This window comes from Sapajus apella, unplaced genomic scaffold (genome assembly GCF_009761245.1).
Source record: "Sapajus apella isolate SASKATOON/1434 unplaced genomic scaffold, GSC_monkey_1.0 scaffold30, whole genome shotgun sequence".
Classification (NCBI taxonomy): Eukaryota; Metazoa; Chordata; class Mammalia; order Primates; family Cebidae; genus Sapajus; species Sapajus apella.
In genome coordinates, this window is record NW_022436970.1 from 18,425,590 (window position 1) to 18,439,397 (window position 13,808).

The window sequence follows — 13,808 nt, forward strand, 5'->3', positions numbered from 1 at the left end:
TTCCTTCCTTCCTTCCTTCCTTCCTTCCTTCTTTCCTTCTTTCCTTCTTTTTCTTTCTTTCTTTTTTTATTTTTTGAGTTGGAGTCTCACTCTGTACCCCAGGCTGGAGTGCAGTGGCAGGATCTCAGCTCACCTCCACCTCCCAGGTTCAAGGGAAACTCCTGCTGCAGCTTCCCAAGTAGCTGGGACTACAGGCATGTGCCACCACACCTGGCTAATTTTTGTATTTTAAGTAGAGATGAGGTTTCACCATGTTGACCAAACTGGTCTCAAATTTCTGTCCTCAGGTGATCCACCTGCCTCAGCCTCCCAAAGTGCTGGGATTGCAGACATAAGCCACTACACCCAGCTGGATTTTTTTTTTAAGTTCCAATTTCTGACCCACCAAACTCATTCCTCAAACTAACTCTCCTCATTGATTGAATCCTCAGCTCTGATACTGTGTCTTTCAGAAAGCTGGTTTTACTAATCCAGAGTAAAAAGCCACATCTCCATAGAGGTAACAACATGATCCCTGATGGGTACTTCAATATTTTATTTTACCACATTTAATGACAAACATCTAACAACTCTGAGCCTAGTGCTTGGCTGGAGGATTCACTTCCAAGTTAACTTTCTAACTGATATGTCTAGTAGAGTCACTGTATATAAAATTTCCATACTCTAATTCGTTTTTGGAAAAATTATAATGTAATTCTATGTAATTTGGCTTATGAATATTTATTTAAAAGTTCTAATTATTTTAACATTTACCAATATACTGCTTGTGGAAGGTGATTATTTCTTAAATTACATTTAGCTGAAATAACTATTTCTACTTATACTTGCCTTTGGTCTGAATTTGCCAATCATTTCAAAAACTTGGCACATATTTGATGAGCAGGGAATAGTTTAACAAAGAAGAGATTGAATTTGGAGTGTTATTATCTGAAGATTAATGAATTAGTAAATGAAGAGAAAGTATAGGCAGGATGGTGAAATAATTTAAAAGACCGAAGATTTTACAGGGTCCTGCTAGGTGAAATGGTGAAATAAATGTATAAGCAAGAAAGAGCCAATCAGGTGTGAGGACAAAAGAAGGAGATGGAAGTATGGAGAAGAATAAGGTTCAAGAATTCCGAACATCAGGGCAGGAAACACAAAGACTGGAGAAGCATATTTCTTTCTTGTTGACAACAGAGGACATATATGTCAACAAGACTCACATCAAGATGACATAACCACCAGTGTCAACATGACTTATTTGCTTGTTCCAGGCATTTTACCTGGGAAAGATAAGACTCGAAACGATCAAATAACTTAATTGTTTGCTTCAGGAAATGTTTCCTGATCCATTTGTCAGAGACAATGGTTTGTCAATGTAGCCAAACCATTCTCTGATCAAGACTTGGTTCAGGACCCTCCCTTGGCAGTTTCACCAATCCTGAACTCTGCACACATTTGCCAAATTCTAATTAGTTTCTTAGTTCCTTGACTTGATAGAGATGCCTCAAACCACTGTTTTTTGTTTTTTGTATCTTTAACCCTGGAAAAACTGTCAAGTTGGTCTTGTCTCTAAAAGCCATAAGTTCTAAAGTTGAACTTTATTAACTGTTTTTGTAGTGATACTTCGAGAGAGTTCAACAATCTGATGTTTTCTCCAATATCCACTCAAGAAACTGTTGCTTCCCTGGTCTAAGATGTGAAACTTGTAAACAGTATGTTCCACTGAGGCCCTTTGAACTTCTGCCTAAGATCTCTGGCTGTGATAATGGAGTAAGTCAGGTATTGGTTCTAAGCTTTTTCTTGCATTCTCCAATGCTAACTTTGTTTTGTTTCCTGGGAATCCTTTGATTAATTGATCAGATTTGAAATTTTTAATTCTCAGTGGAAACTTCTCTGCTATGTATCAATCCTCATCATTATTTTGGAAACCTATAAAAGTATTTTCATTAGGAAGAAGCAAGAACATAGAGATTGATAAATCTGTTTCTTGATTTTACCCCAGTGGTGGAGGAGTTTTGAAAATTTCTCCTTACATTGGCATCCTTCTGACAAATTCTACTTCAGGCCAATTACTAAAATTTAATGTGAAGTTTTTCAGTATTGTTTTATTTTGTTGATGAGAGTCTGGCACTGCAAGACGTCTCGTTTCTAAACTTCTCTTTTGCCAAGAATCATAGACAGACTGGGACCCAAAATACAAGAGCAAAAGCAAAGCTTTCCCAAGGCTATTGATGGACTTATATATTTACACTGTAATTCCAGATGACAATCTGCCATATTAGGTAACTTTTGATAACAACAAATGTTCACTTGAGAGAATACTTAGTACAGAAAGAAAATTACATTTCCAACCTTCAATGGTCTTCAAAGCTAAAATCCTCTAAATCTCAATTCCTTCATAAACTTAAATCCCTTTAAGAACAAAGCAAGATCCTCAAGATTAGTTGTAAGCACTGGTCCCATTCTAAGCTGAGAGCCATTGTCAAATATTTTACAAATCCTCTACAAGTTAAACTGAACTATGTGGAATAATTTAAAATGATTCTAGGAGTACATAATACAGGGCTCACAAATCTACCTCAGTTTGCTCATATGTTGAGAGAAACCATCAAAGCAACAAAAATAAACAATAAATGAAAAAGAATGGGAACGTCCATGTAAAAGTGGCCATTTTTTTAAAAAAGAATTACCAGTGGGACTTTTGTGTTCATGTGATTTTCTTAAATGTATTTGTTACCTTAGGAAAAGCTACTTAAACTTTCTGGGTTAAAATTGGGATTCTAATTTGTAAAATGTATGTACTTTATAATGGTATTGTGAGTGTTGAATATTAACAAATGTTAACTTCCTTAGAGCAGTGCTATACAGTTAGTAAAATCCTCAATAAATATTCATGGCTTTTTCTACGTCTATTACCTCCTCTAACTTAATCTTAATTAAAAATTACATTTCTCATGATGCTTTATAGAAGTAGATTATTTTTACATAAATCCAAAGCAAGGTGAATGTTTTCTCTCTTTTTTTTTTTTTTTTTTTTTTTGGATGCAGGGTACAAATACTGATACCTTGTACATAGCTAAACCATTCAAAGTGGGGTGTGGTAGGGAGCTCAGAGACATCATTCTTCCTTGATTTTTCTACTTCATTTTCCTTCTTTAATTTTTTTTCTTCCTGGTTTCATTCATTTTGTGCTTATCTAGCTCTCCTCTTACCAACAGAACAAATAAACTAATTCTCCTTTCATGCTTTTACTTCTTCTGCCATCTCTATTCTTCTCCACTGTTACCTTTGGAACCATCCTGCAGTAAGGAATTTATGTCATTGTATTCTAAATCTTTATGAAGTTGGAAGCACACAGGCTCCACGCTTAACAGTGACTAGCCTTGACTAAGTCACTTTCCTGAAAATACAATAATAATAAATACCATGTAGAACTGGCATGAGAACTAATGGTGATGTGTGTAATATTAGACAAATGTGCCTAACAAATGGTTGTTCTGGAATTAGTTTTTCTTAAGTTCAACCCTAACTTTCCAAATAAATGTTTACCATAATCTCTACTTGAATATTTATTTAGAACTTCAAATACAATACTAATACCTGTTACCAAGTCCATTCCTTTTGCTTTAGCTCTTATTTAAAGAAGGAAAAGTAAATGAGACAATTAATTGTGTTTTATAATGGCATGGAGTAGGCCCTCCATAAATATTTGCTGTTGTTTAAAAGATATTTTGTGGAATGCAAAAATTATTTGAAAATCAAATTCAGTGTCCATAAATAAAGTTTCCTCGGAACACACACACACACACACACACACACACACATACACACACACACATACACACACACACACACACACAGAAATGCATCAAGGTATTAGGCATATGTAAGTTAAAAGGCTGGGAATAATTGCATGATTTTTTGGCCCCATGCCTTCAAGCAATTGCCAAATATTGCCAATTTAAAAAAAAAAAAAAAAAGCAGTGACACTTTAGTGTCACTACTCTAATTCTTATGCCTTATTATTTTTTACCTACATGATTTTATCTACAAAGAGCTGCATATGCCTCTCCCAGTAGTGTTTTTCTCATAATAATAACACTCCCTGCTCAATACTTGTAAGGAATCCTCATTGCCTCCAGAGTAAAGCCTATTTTTTTTTTTCTATTGCTGATGTGCTGGTGGCACAGATCCTACTGCATTTAAAAACTTTTTGTCACATTCAAGATCTCTCCAATCACAACATCTCCCTTTTATTCATATAGAACAAACATTTCAGATATGTGACGACATACAATATATATGTATTGTATATGTCTGTCATCTGTTCAGTTTGGTGGTTCGCTTATAATTAATTTCGTTTTAACAGCATTTATAGAAAAGTGCATAGACACTGCAAGTGGGTGGGAAATATGCTTACTTACCAAACAAGTTTATTTGCTCCTGTTTTAATCTATCCACTGAGTACACATACGTGTGTTAATTCCCTCCTGCTGAAAGCATTTGTATTTTCAGTCTCTGACATGAAAATTTAAGGGGGGCACACATTTCCTCTCTACAATCTGGTTTTGTTTATGATAATTCAGTAGTTGTTTAATGTCCATATGCTTAAATTTAGAATGGTCACAAAACCTACCAGTGATTTCCATATAAAAGGTGATAATCAATTTGTATTAATCTTTATGCACATCTACTAACAAAAATATGATACAAGCAGTAGCATCAGATTGGAAACAAGCATTGAAATGATGAAGAAAACAAGCAGATTGAATGGGTCAAAGCAGGCTTGAGTGAAAGTGTAGGCTAGAACTAGAAAACCAATAATAATAAGTGAAGCACCAAAGAAATCCTTTCAGGATAAATTCTAATGGATAATTTTTTCATATTGAGCATATCAAAATACAAATATTTATGCTGTGTCTATTTATATTCAGTACGAAAATGAAGAGAATATAGATAATACCTCATATTACCTTGTCTATCACATGCTAAGAAATGGACTCATCTTTTTGAAGTAAAATTTGCCCTGATTTCCACAGAAGAAATAAAACAACCACTAACTATATGCCTGAAAATAGGAGCATATTTGAAGAGGTTCAGCAAAATCCTTTACTGCTGTCAAAAACTAAATTTACAAGCCATATCTACCAGGTTAACTAGAAGTTAAAAGGATATTAAATTTACCTATATCCATACCCTAGAACCTTTGATATAGAAAAGTCATAAGAAGAAAATAATGAGAGACAGAGAATGTGCCAGGATTTATTTAATTTATTTTAAGTTTAACTTATTTCTATTTTCAGATGACCTAGAAGTTCAGGATAAGTGCTCAGGAATGAGTGGGGCATTGACTTGGGTAAATAAAATAAAGGCAAAAACTTAAAAAGACAGTATGTATAGAAAAATGTTTTATTATATGATCAAATTCTAGAAATGAAATCAGCTGGGTAATACCTGTTCTTTTTAAAGTCCTTAAGGCTACTAGGGACTTTATAAATAGTTTCTGTCTCCAAAGTTGACATAAAATTCTCTATGCTTTTTAAACAAATGCTTTTACTCAAGACACAGAATGCAATTTCAGTAAGTGCTGAACTTCATTATTTTGAGATCCCTGAAGATTTTATGGCTTCCTTGAATCATACCCTCGTGCAATGTCTCCACAATCTGTTGATCAATAAAAAAGAATATTTGTCACAAGTGCATGCTTCATTTTTATGTACAATCATCAAATAGGCTACACACCTACTTGTATACTTTCTACTTCCCTCTCATGAAGAAAATAGGTTTACTCCATTAGCAAAATCAACAGAGTAGTGATGTGCTTCTAGAATACGTGTTGGGCTCAGTGAATTTCATTTGTATTCACTTGGTGTTGGTTATGGTGAGGGAGGGTTGAACACAATGGAACCAGCATGTACTTTTAATTTCTCATGCGGCTTAATGAAGCAGGTTAATCAAACTCCACCAAATAATATATATCTCACTAATCAGTATAAAGGTTCAAAAAACGCCTAGGAGTAATTGCAAAATGGTCATTAAAATTAAAACATTGATTATGATAACAATTATAAAGTATATTGATAGTTTATTGATACATTTTCAATTAAAGATTCACGTTTCAAGATTTGGAGCAATTTTACTGATTTGGCAAGTCTTCTTCAATAAAACTGACATCTCAGTGATTTGGTGATATATATTTAATTTTTCTAACGAACAATAATTACACTGACAATTGCTGTACAATATTCACCTGAATGAAAATTGCTAAAAAGACAAAGTAAGAGACAGGGAGAGTATGTGTCAGGATTTATTCCATTTATTTTAAGCATAATTTATTTCTTTTTAAAAATTACCTATAGCCTCAGGGTTTCATCTGCCTTGTTATCTTTATTTGGTCTTTGCAGTCCAATCTTTCTGATTCCTTTAAACAGGTGCTCCTGGCTGAGTAATTACATATACTCTTGCTCCAAACATAAAGCATCCTAAATGATCAATTTATTCATTCATTCGTTTATTGGATATTGAACACCTACTATGTACCATTACTTTGCCAGAAGCTGATAATGCAAAGATAAAACTAAATGCACTCTTGGCTTTCTATTTCACATATTTTAATGGGGAACAACAAATTACAGTGAATTACAATGTAGTATACAAAGTATCATAATATACAAGTGGCCAGAATGATGATAATTAGACAAAGGTGCTCAAATTTATTGTATTAATCAAGTTCCTCCTTGATAAGATACACCATATGATTCTTCAGGTAAAAAGACATGTATTTTAATAGTGAGGGAGCAAAATTGTGGACATACATTTTTAAATGAGAAGGTTAAAATCAATTAAAAACATTTTGAGTTTGCATCAGTATAGAACTAATGGGGCAATTAAGGACCGAAAGTATATCAAAATAGAAATTAACAAATAACCATCACAGTTATTTTTTAAATGCTTAACTAAGTACAAGTAGAATAAATGTTCTCAAATAATGTAATTTCTTAATAAATTCAACAAAATGCCATGTATTTTTTTTTTTAATTGTAACAGTCCTACTCCTCAGTTTTTAAATAAGGTGACTTGTTTTCTAACTGTTAGCTTCTGGGTTAGTGGAAAAAATTTGATTTTTCTTTGTAAAAGTTAATTTCAAATCAGTCTATTGAGCGAGAAATGATAAAAAGTGACGGGTGTCCATATGCTACTTACACACATCTAGAAAAATGTTTGACTTTTAGGTTCTAATAACACTGTTGGTGGTGGTGGTGGTTGTGGTAGTAGTGGTAATTTTGGAAGGAAGGAAATGTAATTACAATTTAAAGAGAGATGATGAGTGATATTTTAAATTTAACCAGTTTGAATTTTTTATCTGTTCAGAATTTCTTGCTACAAAACTTAACTTTTAAGATGTTAATAAATTATTAATAAATTATATTAATAGTATCAGTAATATAGTCTATATATCACATTAAATTTAACTAATGACTAATTTGACCCATTGGAACAACCACTAAGGACACTATAATAGTAAGCTATCTTACATTTTTTCTAACATATTTATCAATAAGGTAACGAGTAATCTAGTTGTAAACTGTGGTAAAAATCACACCTACTCTTCATAAGAAATCCCCTCATAAATATATTTCTGAGAAACTTAAATTTATATGGCATTTCAAAAAAAATTGAATAGCTTTTCTAATAAGGTGAAACATGAAATTATACCCAGAAAGCCAATAAAGTAGGCAGTTTAAAAAGTACTGGGGCCCATCACTGAGTTCAGTGTAAAAAGTACAATGGCCTGCCACTGAGGCAGTTTACAGTGGGCCATCATTGTCCTTGAAACAGTTCAAAAAAGAGGCAAAATGTCTGTGAAGGTGCTTCAATTTTGAGTACACATAAAATGCTCTCAAGGTATGTCACTGGGATCCTCTCCAAAATAGGCTAGAATTAACCAAATCCAAGAGAGCTGATGTTGGCTGCAAAGATAGAATCTGACTGGCAATCAATGTGTGTTTCCATAGACTAACTTAGCTAATTAATTTCTTGAAATGACAGCAATGTGGAATCTGATTTATTATACCAAACAGTGCCTTTTAAGGTAGAAAAGCACAATATTCAACAAACTTACTTTCAACGTGTATTTTTAAAATAACAACTGGCCAGGCACTGTGGCTCACACCTGTAATCCCAGCACTTTGGGAAACCGAGGAGGGGGAGTCACCTGAGGTTGGGAGTTCAAGGGCAGTCTGACCAACATGCAGAAACCCTGTCTCTACTAAAATTACAAAATTAGCCAGGCGTGGTGGTACATGCCGGGAATCCCAGCTACTTGGGAGGCTGAGGCAGGAGAATTGCTTGAACTGGGAAGGCAGAAGTTGTGGTGAGCCGAGATTGTGCCATTGTACTTCAGTCTGGGCAACAAGAGTGAAACTCCATCTCAAAAATTAAATAAATAAATAAAAACTAAAATAACAACTATTGGACACTCTTACTATTTTATACTTCTGTTTTTTGTTTCCTTATTTTTAAAATTTAATTACACTTAGCATCTTTGCTTTCTATTCCTATTCGCATGTCAGCCTTTCATCAATGTAGTGTTTGCTCATCTAAAATAATTAGTTTACATTTGTTTTCCATAAGCCTGTGATGACAAACTCCATCAGGTTTGTTTTCTTTTGTTTTGTTCTTGATACAGGGTCTCACTGTGTCACCCAAGCTGGAGTACAGTAGCAGGATCTTGGCCTACTGTAACCTCCACCTCCTGGGCTCAAGCGATTCTTATGCTTTAGCCTTCTGAGTGGCAGGGATCACAGGCACCCACCACCATGCCCGGCTAATTTTTACATTTTTAGTTGAGATAAAGTTTTGCTATTTGCCCAGGTTCATCTCAAACGCCTGAGCTTCAGTGATCTGCCTGCCTCAGCCTCCCAAAGTTGCTGGGGTTACAGGTGTGAGCCACCATTCCTGGCCAGATTTTTTTTTTAACATAAAAACTTTATTTTGTCTTTTTTGATAGAATACAGTTTCACTCTGTACATTTATTCTCAGTACACTGAGGATCATAGGCCACTGTCATGGCTTCTACTGTTGCCACTGAAAATCAGCCTGTAAGTCTAACTGCATTTTTTATTTCAATATAGATACTGGTCTCTGTGTTCTTCAGTGTCTAACTGCATTTTTTATTTCAATATAGATACTGGTCTCTGTGTTCTTCAGTGGCTTTAGACATTTCTGTTTGTCTGAGATGTTTAACAGGTTCACTGTGATTTGTACAAATGTGGATTTCTTTACATTTAATCTGTTGGGGCTCTTTGGCATTAATAAATTTGAGCTTTTGTGTCTTTTAACAATTCCAAACTTTTAACCATTATAGCAGCAAGTATTTCCTCTTCCCCATTTTCTTGATTGCCTCAGTATGAAACACTGGTTAAATCCATATTTAAACTTTCTGCTTTTTTTATATTTATCTTTTAATGTATCATTCAAAGTTTCTTCCCTTTATCTCTGTATTGTATTGAGGAAAATTACTTTACTTACATTTCTGTTTTATTTCTAATTCATATAAAGTTTGGAAATTTAATAAGAATGTATCCCGGATAGATATTTAAAACAAAAGCGATGGAAATAAGTTCATTAGCTGCCACAGCATTGTGGCTTGTCAGTTCCTTCTTCAGCTTTGACCTATTATTTTTAGTTTCCTTAAGATATGTATTTTGCATATTATTATATTTCATAAAATATTAAAATAATAAAACTATGTAAATGAAGTCATGATTGGATCATGATCTTTGTACAATCTTTCAGTTTTTGACTCTTAAAAAAAGAGCCATGATGTTTCTTCTATATTGCCTGTTTGTAACCTTTTCCACTTGGTGGCAGGAGGCATTATTATGGAAATAGTCTCAAGAAGTCCTGGATTTGAACATAATAGTTATGAGTTTCCATCATATCTGCTTACTCTCTGAAACATTTATGAGTGCATTTAACTGCATGCAACAAAAACTTGACTCTCGAAGCTTAACTAAACATTGGTTTTCCCACAGAATCAGTCTAAAGATATATTTTTCAGGAACAATAAGGTGTCTCCTCCTCAATGTCCTTTTGGCCTCAGTCCCCTTCTATCATTTTGCCTTGCTGTTCTTAACATATGAATTTAATGATTGTGTAGACATCGCAAGGTATTTGCAATGTCCCCTGTCCCAGATACACAGCACAGGCAGGCACAGATAATAGAGAAACAAGCAGTAGATAAAGTAAATATAAAGGACAATTTATTTGACATTCCCTTGTTGGTGGTGAAAAATACCTGTGTATAAAGGATGATTACTTTGGTTGCAATGTTATTCAGCACTAGGATTCTCTATTTACAAATACATGTGTAGAAAAATAAAAATGTATTTAAACACTCTACTAAAAGGTTTAGATTTTGAGAATTAATTCTCAAACAAGATGATGTAAGTGCATTTTATTCTAATTTTTCCCTTTGCAGAAGCCACATGAAGTGATGTCTAAGTTCTGTTATTTGAGTATGTAAAAGGATTTAGTAATGTCTGAAGAATGATGAAAAAATAATTTATTGCACAACTGCAACTACTAGCTTGCTCAGGAAAATACATATGAAGCCCTTTATTTTAGTCTTCCAAGTCTCTCTTATTAATGAAAATCATTTTCAGTGTGCTCTTCATATGGATTTAAAACCGGTTGTTCAGTTTACCAAAATTATTAAGGTATTCTCATGACTCCAGGTTTGCAATCATCTTATACACTTTGTCTTACAGAGGGAAAGATGATGTAAGGTTTCTTTTTAAGAATAGACCTCAGCTGTTGAAATGAATAAATATAACTGCGAAATATGAACATGTGCACAGACTGTCTCAATCATGAATTGGTTGTCACAGATACAATGTTCAGCCCAGAGGCACATGAGGTTCTTTTTAAAAAACAAGCACTTTTCTATATAACAGCCAAGTACACAATAATATTGTAGACATTTCCAATTTCTTTAAAATCAGATAATATACATTTTGATAATTTAGTGGCATGCCTTTACTATTTTAAATTGTTCATCAGTATTTTCTTAAATAATAACACATATCACAATTGGTTTCTGCTTCTCTGTGTCTTTACAAAGATGAAACAATTTCTCTTATGGTGAGAACCATTACTTTAGCATCTCCCAAGAAATATTTCAGACATGGGATATTTTTCTTGAAGTCAGCAATATACAAATCTACATGAGTAACTTACATGTTATGTACTATCTACATTTCTATCAGATATGAAGGAAATACATTGTTCCTAAACTTCCAAAACATTTTTATTTGGCATAGTTAAGTACCACAACCTACTGTTCCTATTGTCTGAAAATAAACAGCACTAGAGCTGCTTATGTGATTCTTATCTTAATAATAATATCTGCAAAATTACTGTTTGGTGAAGCATAAAAAATCACATATCTTAAGGTAAACATTGAAACATAAATGCTTTTCTGTGTATCATGTAACTCACTTCACACACCATACCATGGGAAAACATCCCATGCTTGGCCAACAGGGCCTTCCAAACCCAAGAATCTCAGCAAAGGGTCATTTATTATGTAAAAGATCACATGCTTTTTCCTGAAGTGTGCATGACATCTTAATTTGCACAAGGTTTTTTCAAGTAATTAAACTTGTTAATTTTAACAATCTTTGGGATTATTCAGGAACTCTCTATATACACCAGTAATGGAACAATTTTTATTATCGTACATATCTGAATGAACATTCAGCTGGCAGAGTGTTTTATTCATACATGACTTTCCATTTTGTCCATATGGCCCTTGAAAAGAAACAGAATTGCTGGGACTTCCAGAAAATGTTGAACTCACCATGCGAGACGCAAGCGGTAGCTCCACAAGTGGGGGTGTTGCATCCTCCACCCTTTGCATATGCAATCTGGATCAAGGTTAGAAAGCTAATTAAAATTTCTCCTGGGGCCATGCACCAGAGGAAAATGGAAGCATACCTAGAGAAAAGAGGAAAATGGCAAAATAAAAACAAAACAAAATGATAAAAATCTCTATCCCTGTCTATCACACAACAGGCAGAGGAAAGGAAATACGTTTGTAACCAAAATTCATTGAAAATTATAAGATTATGTCAACAGTCAAAATGCAATGAACAATAAACACAGTTCCCAGAACAAACAAAGCTGATGTGTCCTACAATTTCATGTCTGGTTGATGGACATAGCTGGTAGATATGTTTTAGGTGGTTGAAGGGAGAGAAGTCTTGACTATCAATACAAAGAAAATACTGAAGGGAAAACTGGACCCAATCTATTTTGGCTGATAATTTGGGGTATTTTAATATCACATAACTATCAAACACAATGCCTCAATCAAGTCACAGTGGTTTTCTCTAGTATATCTTTTCCATTTGTTATTTTCTCAAATTATATTCAGAAGGAAAAAATTCAGTGATGTGTTACATTCTAAGATGCAATTATATCAGCTTAATAATTATTCAAATATTCTAGTACATAAAGTTTTATGATAGAGATTTTTATGTGTACATGTAGTATAATTCCTGACTGCAATTATTTCTCAATTTTAAAAACATATTTCTCTACTGATTACAGTTATTCCCAATCACCATAATGCTTTCACAGCAATAACTGGACTAATATTACATGTATTCATAAATTTGCTTCATCATTCAAGACTGATTGATATAAAGCTCAGTGTATTTCATGTTTAGTTAGGGACAGGTACGCCTCAATGCAGATGGATGCATTGATTGAACACTTCAATTTAAGTCACATTATCATTCTACATGTGCAGGCAGCACTGGCTCACTGTCCACAGAACTCAGCTCTGGTTTTGCTCAGCACACAACTTGACTTTACCTTCCCCAGCTTTCATTGCTGACTGTCTGTGACAAAGCATAGCCAGTGACTGGGAGACATGGTGAGAGGTGCATCTTCCATGCTTGGCCCATCCAAACTCCCACTCCTCTTCCTTTTTACTGGTTGGGATGGAAATGATTCGCAAGATTTTTTGTGAATTATTACAGAATGGGGCACTACAATGTGAATCAAAATTAAACCTTTAATGCATCAAGTCATGGATAGTTAGGATTTGTCTTTTACAGCTGATAGTATTAGGTAAGTCAATTAAGCCCCTTAAATATTTTTTTGACCACATCTACTCCCTTTTCCCCACAGAGGCAGCGATTCTAATGAACTGAGTATATATATGCTTTGTATGTTTCCTTCTAAATGCATACATTTAAAGACTAATTTCCTTCAGTGCATTATACAAACTGAATTTCATTTCTTATTTGCTTTCAGTTAGTACTCTTTTCTTCATTTTAATTTATTGTTAATTGACAAATAGTAACTGTATATAGGGTACAATGTGATGTTTTAATAGATGTTTACATTGTGGAATGTTGAAACAAACTAATAAATTCATTACCTTACATTATTATCATTTTTCTGTAGGGAAATATATATGTATGTATATATATATATATATATACACACACACACACATATTCTGTTAGCAGTTTTGGAATATAGAGTACACTGTTACTTATTATAGTCACTGTCCTGTGCAATTCTACTAAAGTTGATTCCTCCTAAGTGAAATTTTGTATGGAAAGACAAATATCAGATCATCTCACATGTCTGTGGAGTCTACAAAAGCAGAACTCACGGACATAGAGAGCAGAATGGCGGTTGCCAGAGGATAGTATTTGGGGTGGGTCGAGAAGAAGAGAGGTTGGGCACTCCTAAAATTGATCCGTGTTGCTGGGTGCACAGCTTGAGCATCAATTTTCAGCACT

The 13,808-nt window shown here is 33.9% G+C and overlaps 1 long non-coding RNA gene across 1 annotated transcript in view; it reads right to left on the reverse strand.

Moving 5' to 3' along the window:
- LOC116561676 overlaps positions 1-11,984 on the reverse strand; it is a 42,242-nt gene extending 30,258 nt beyond the window's left edge. Inside the window, exon 1 of the long non-coding RNA XR_004273551.1 lies at positions 11,849-11,984. This is a non-coding gene — a long non-coding RNA (uncharacterized LOC116561676). The remainder of the gene's footprint in view (positions 1-11,848) is intronic.
- Between the last annotated feature and the right edge of the window lie 1,824 nt (positions 11,985-13,808).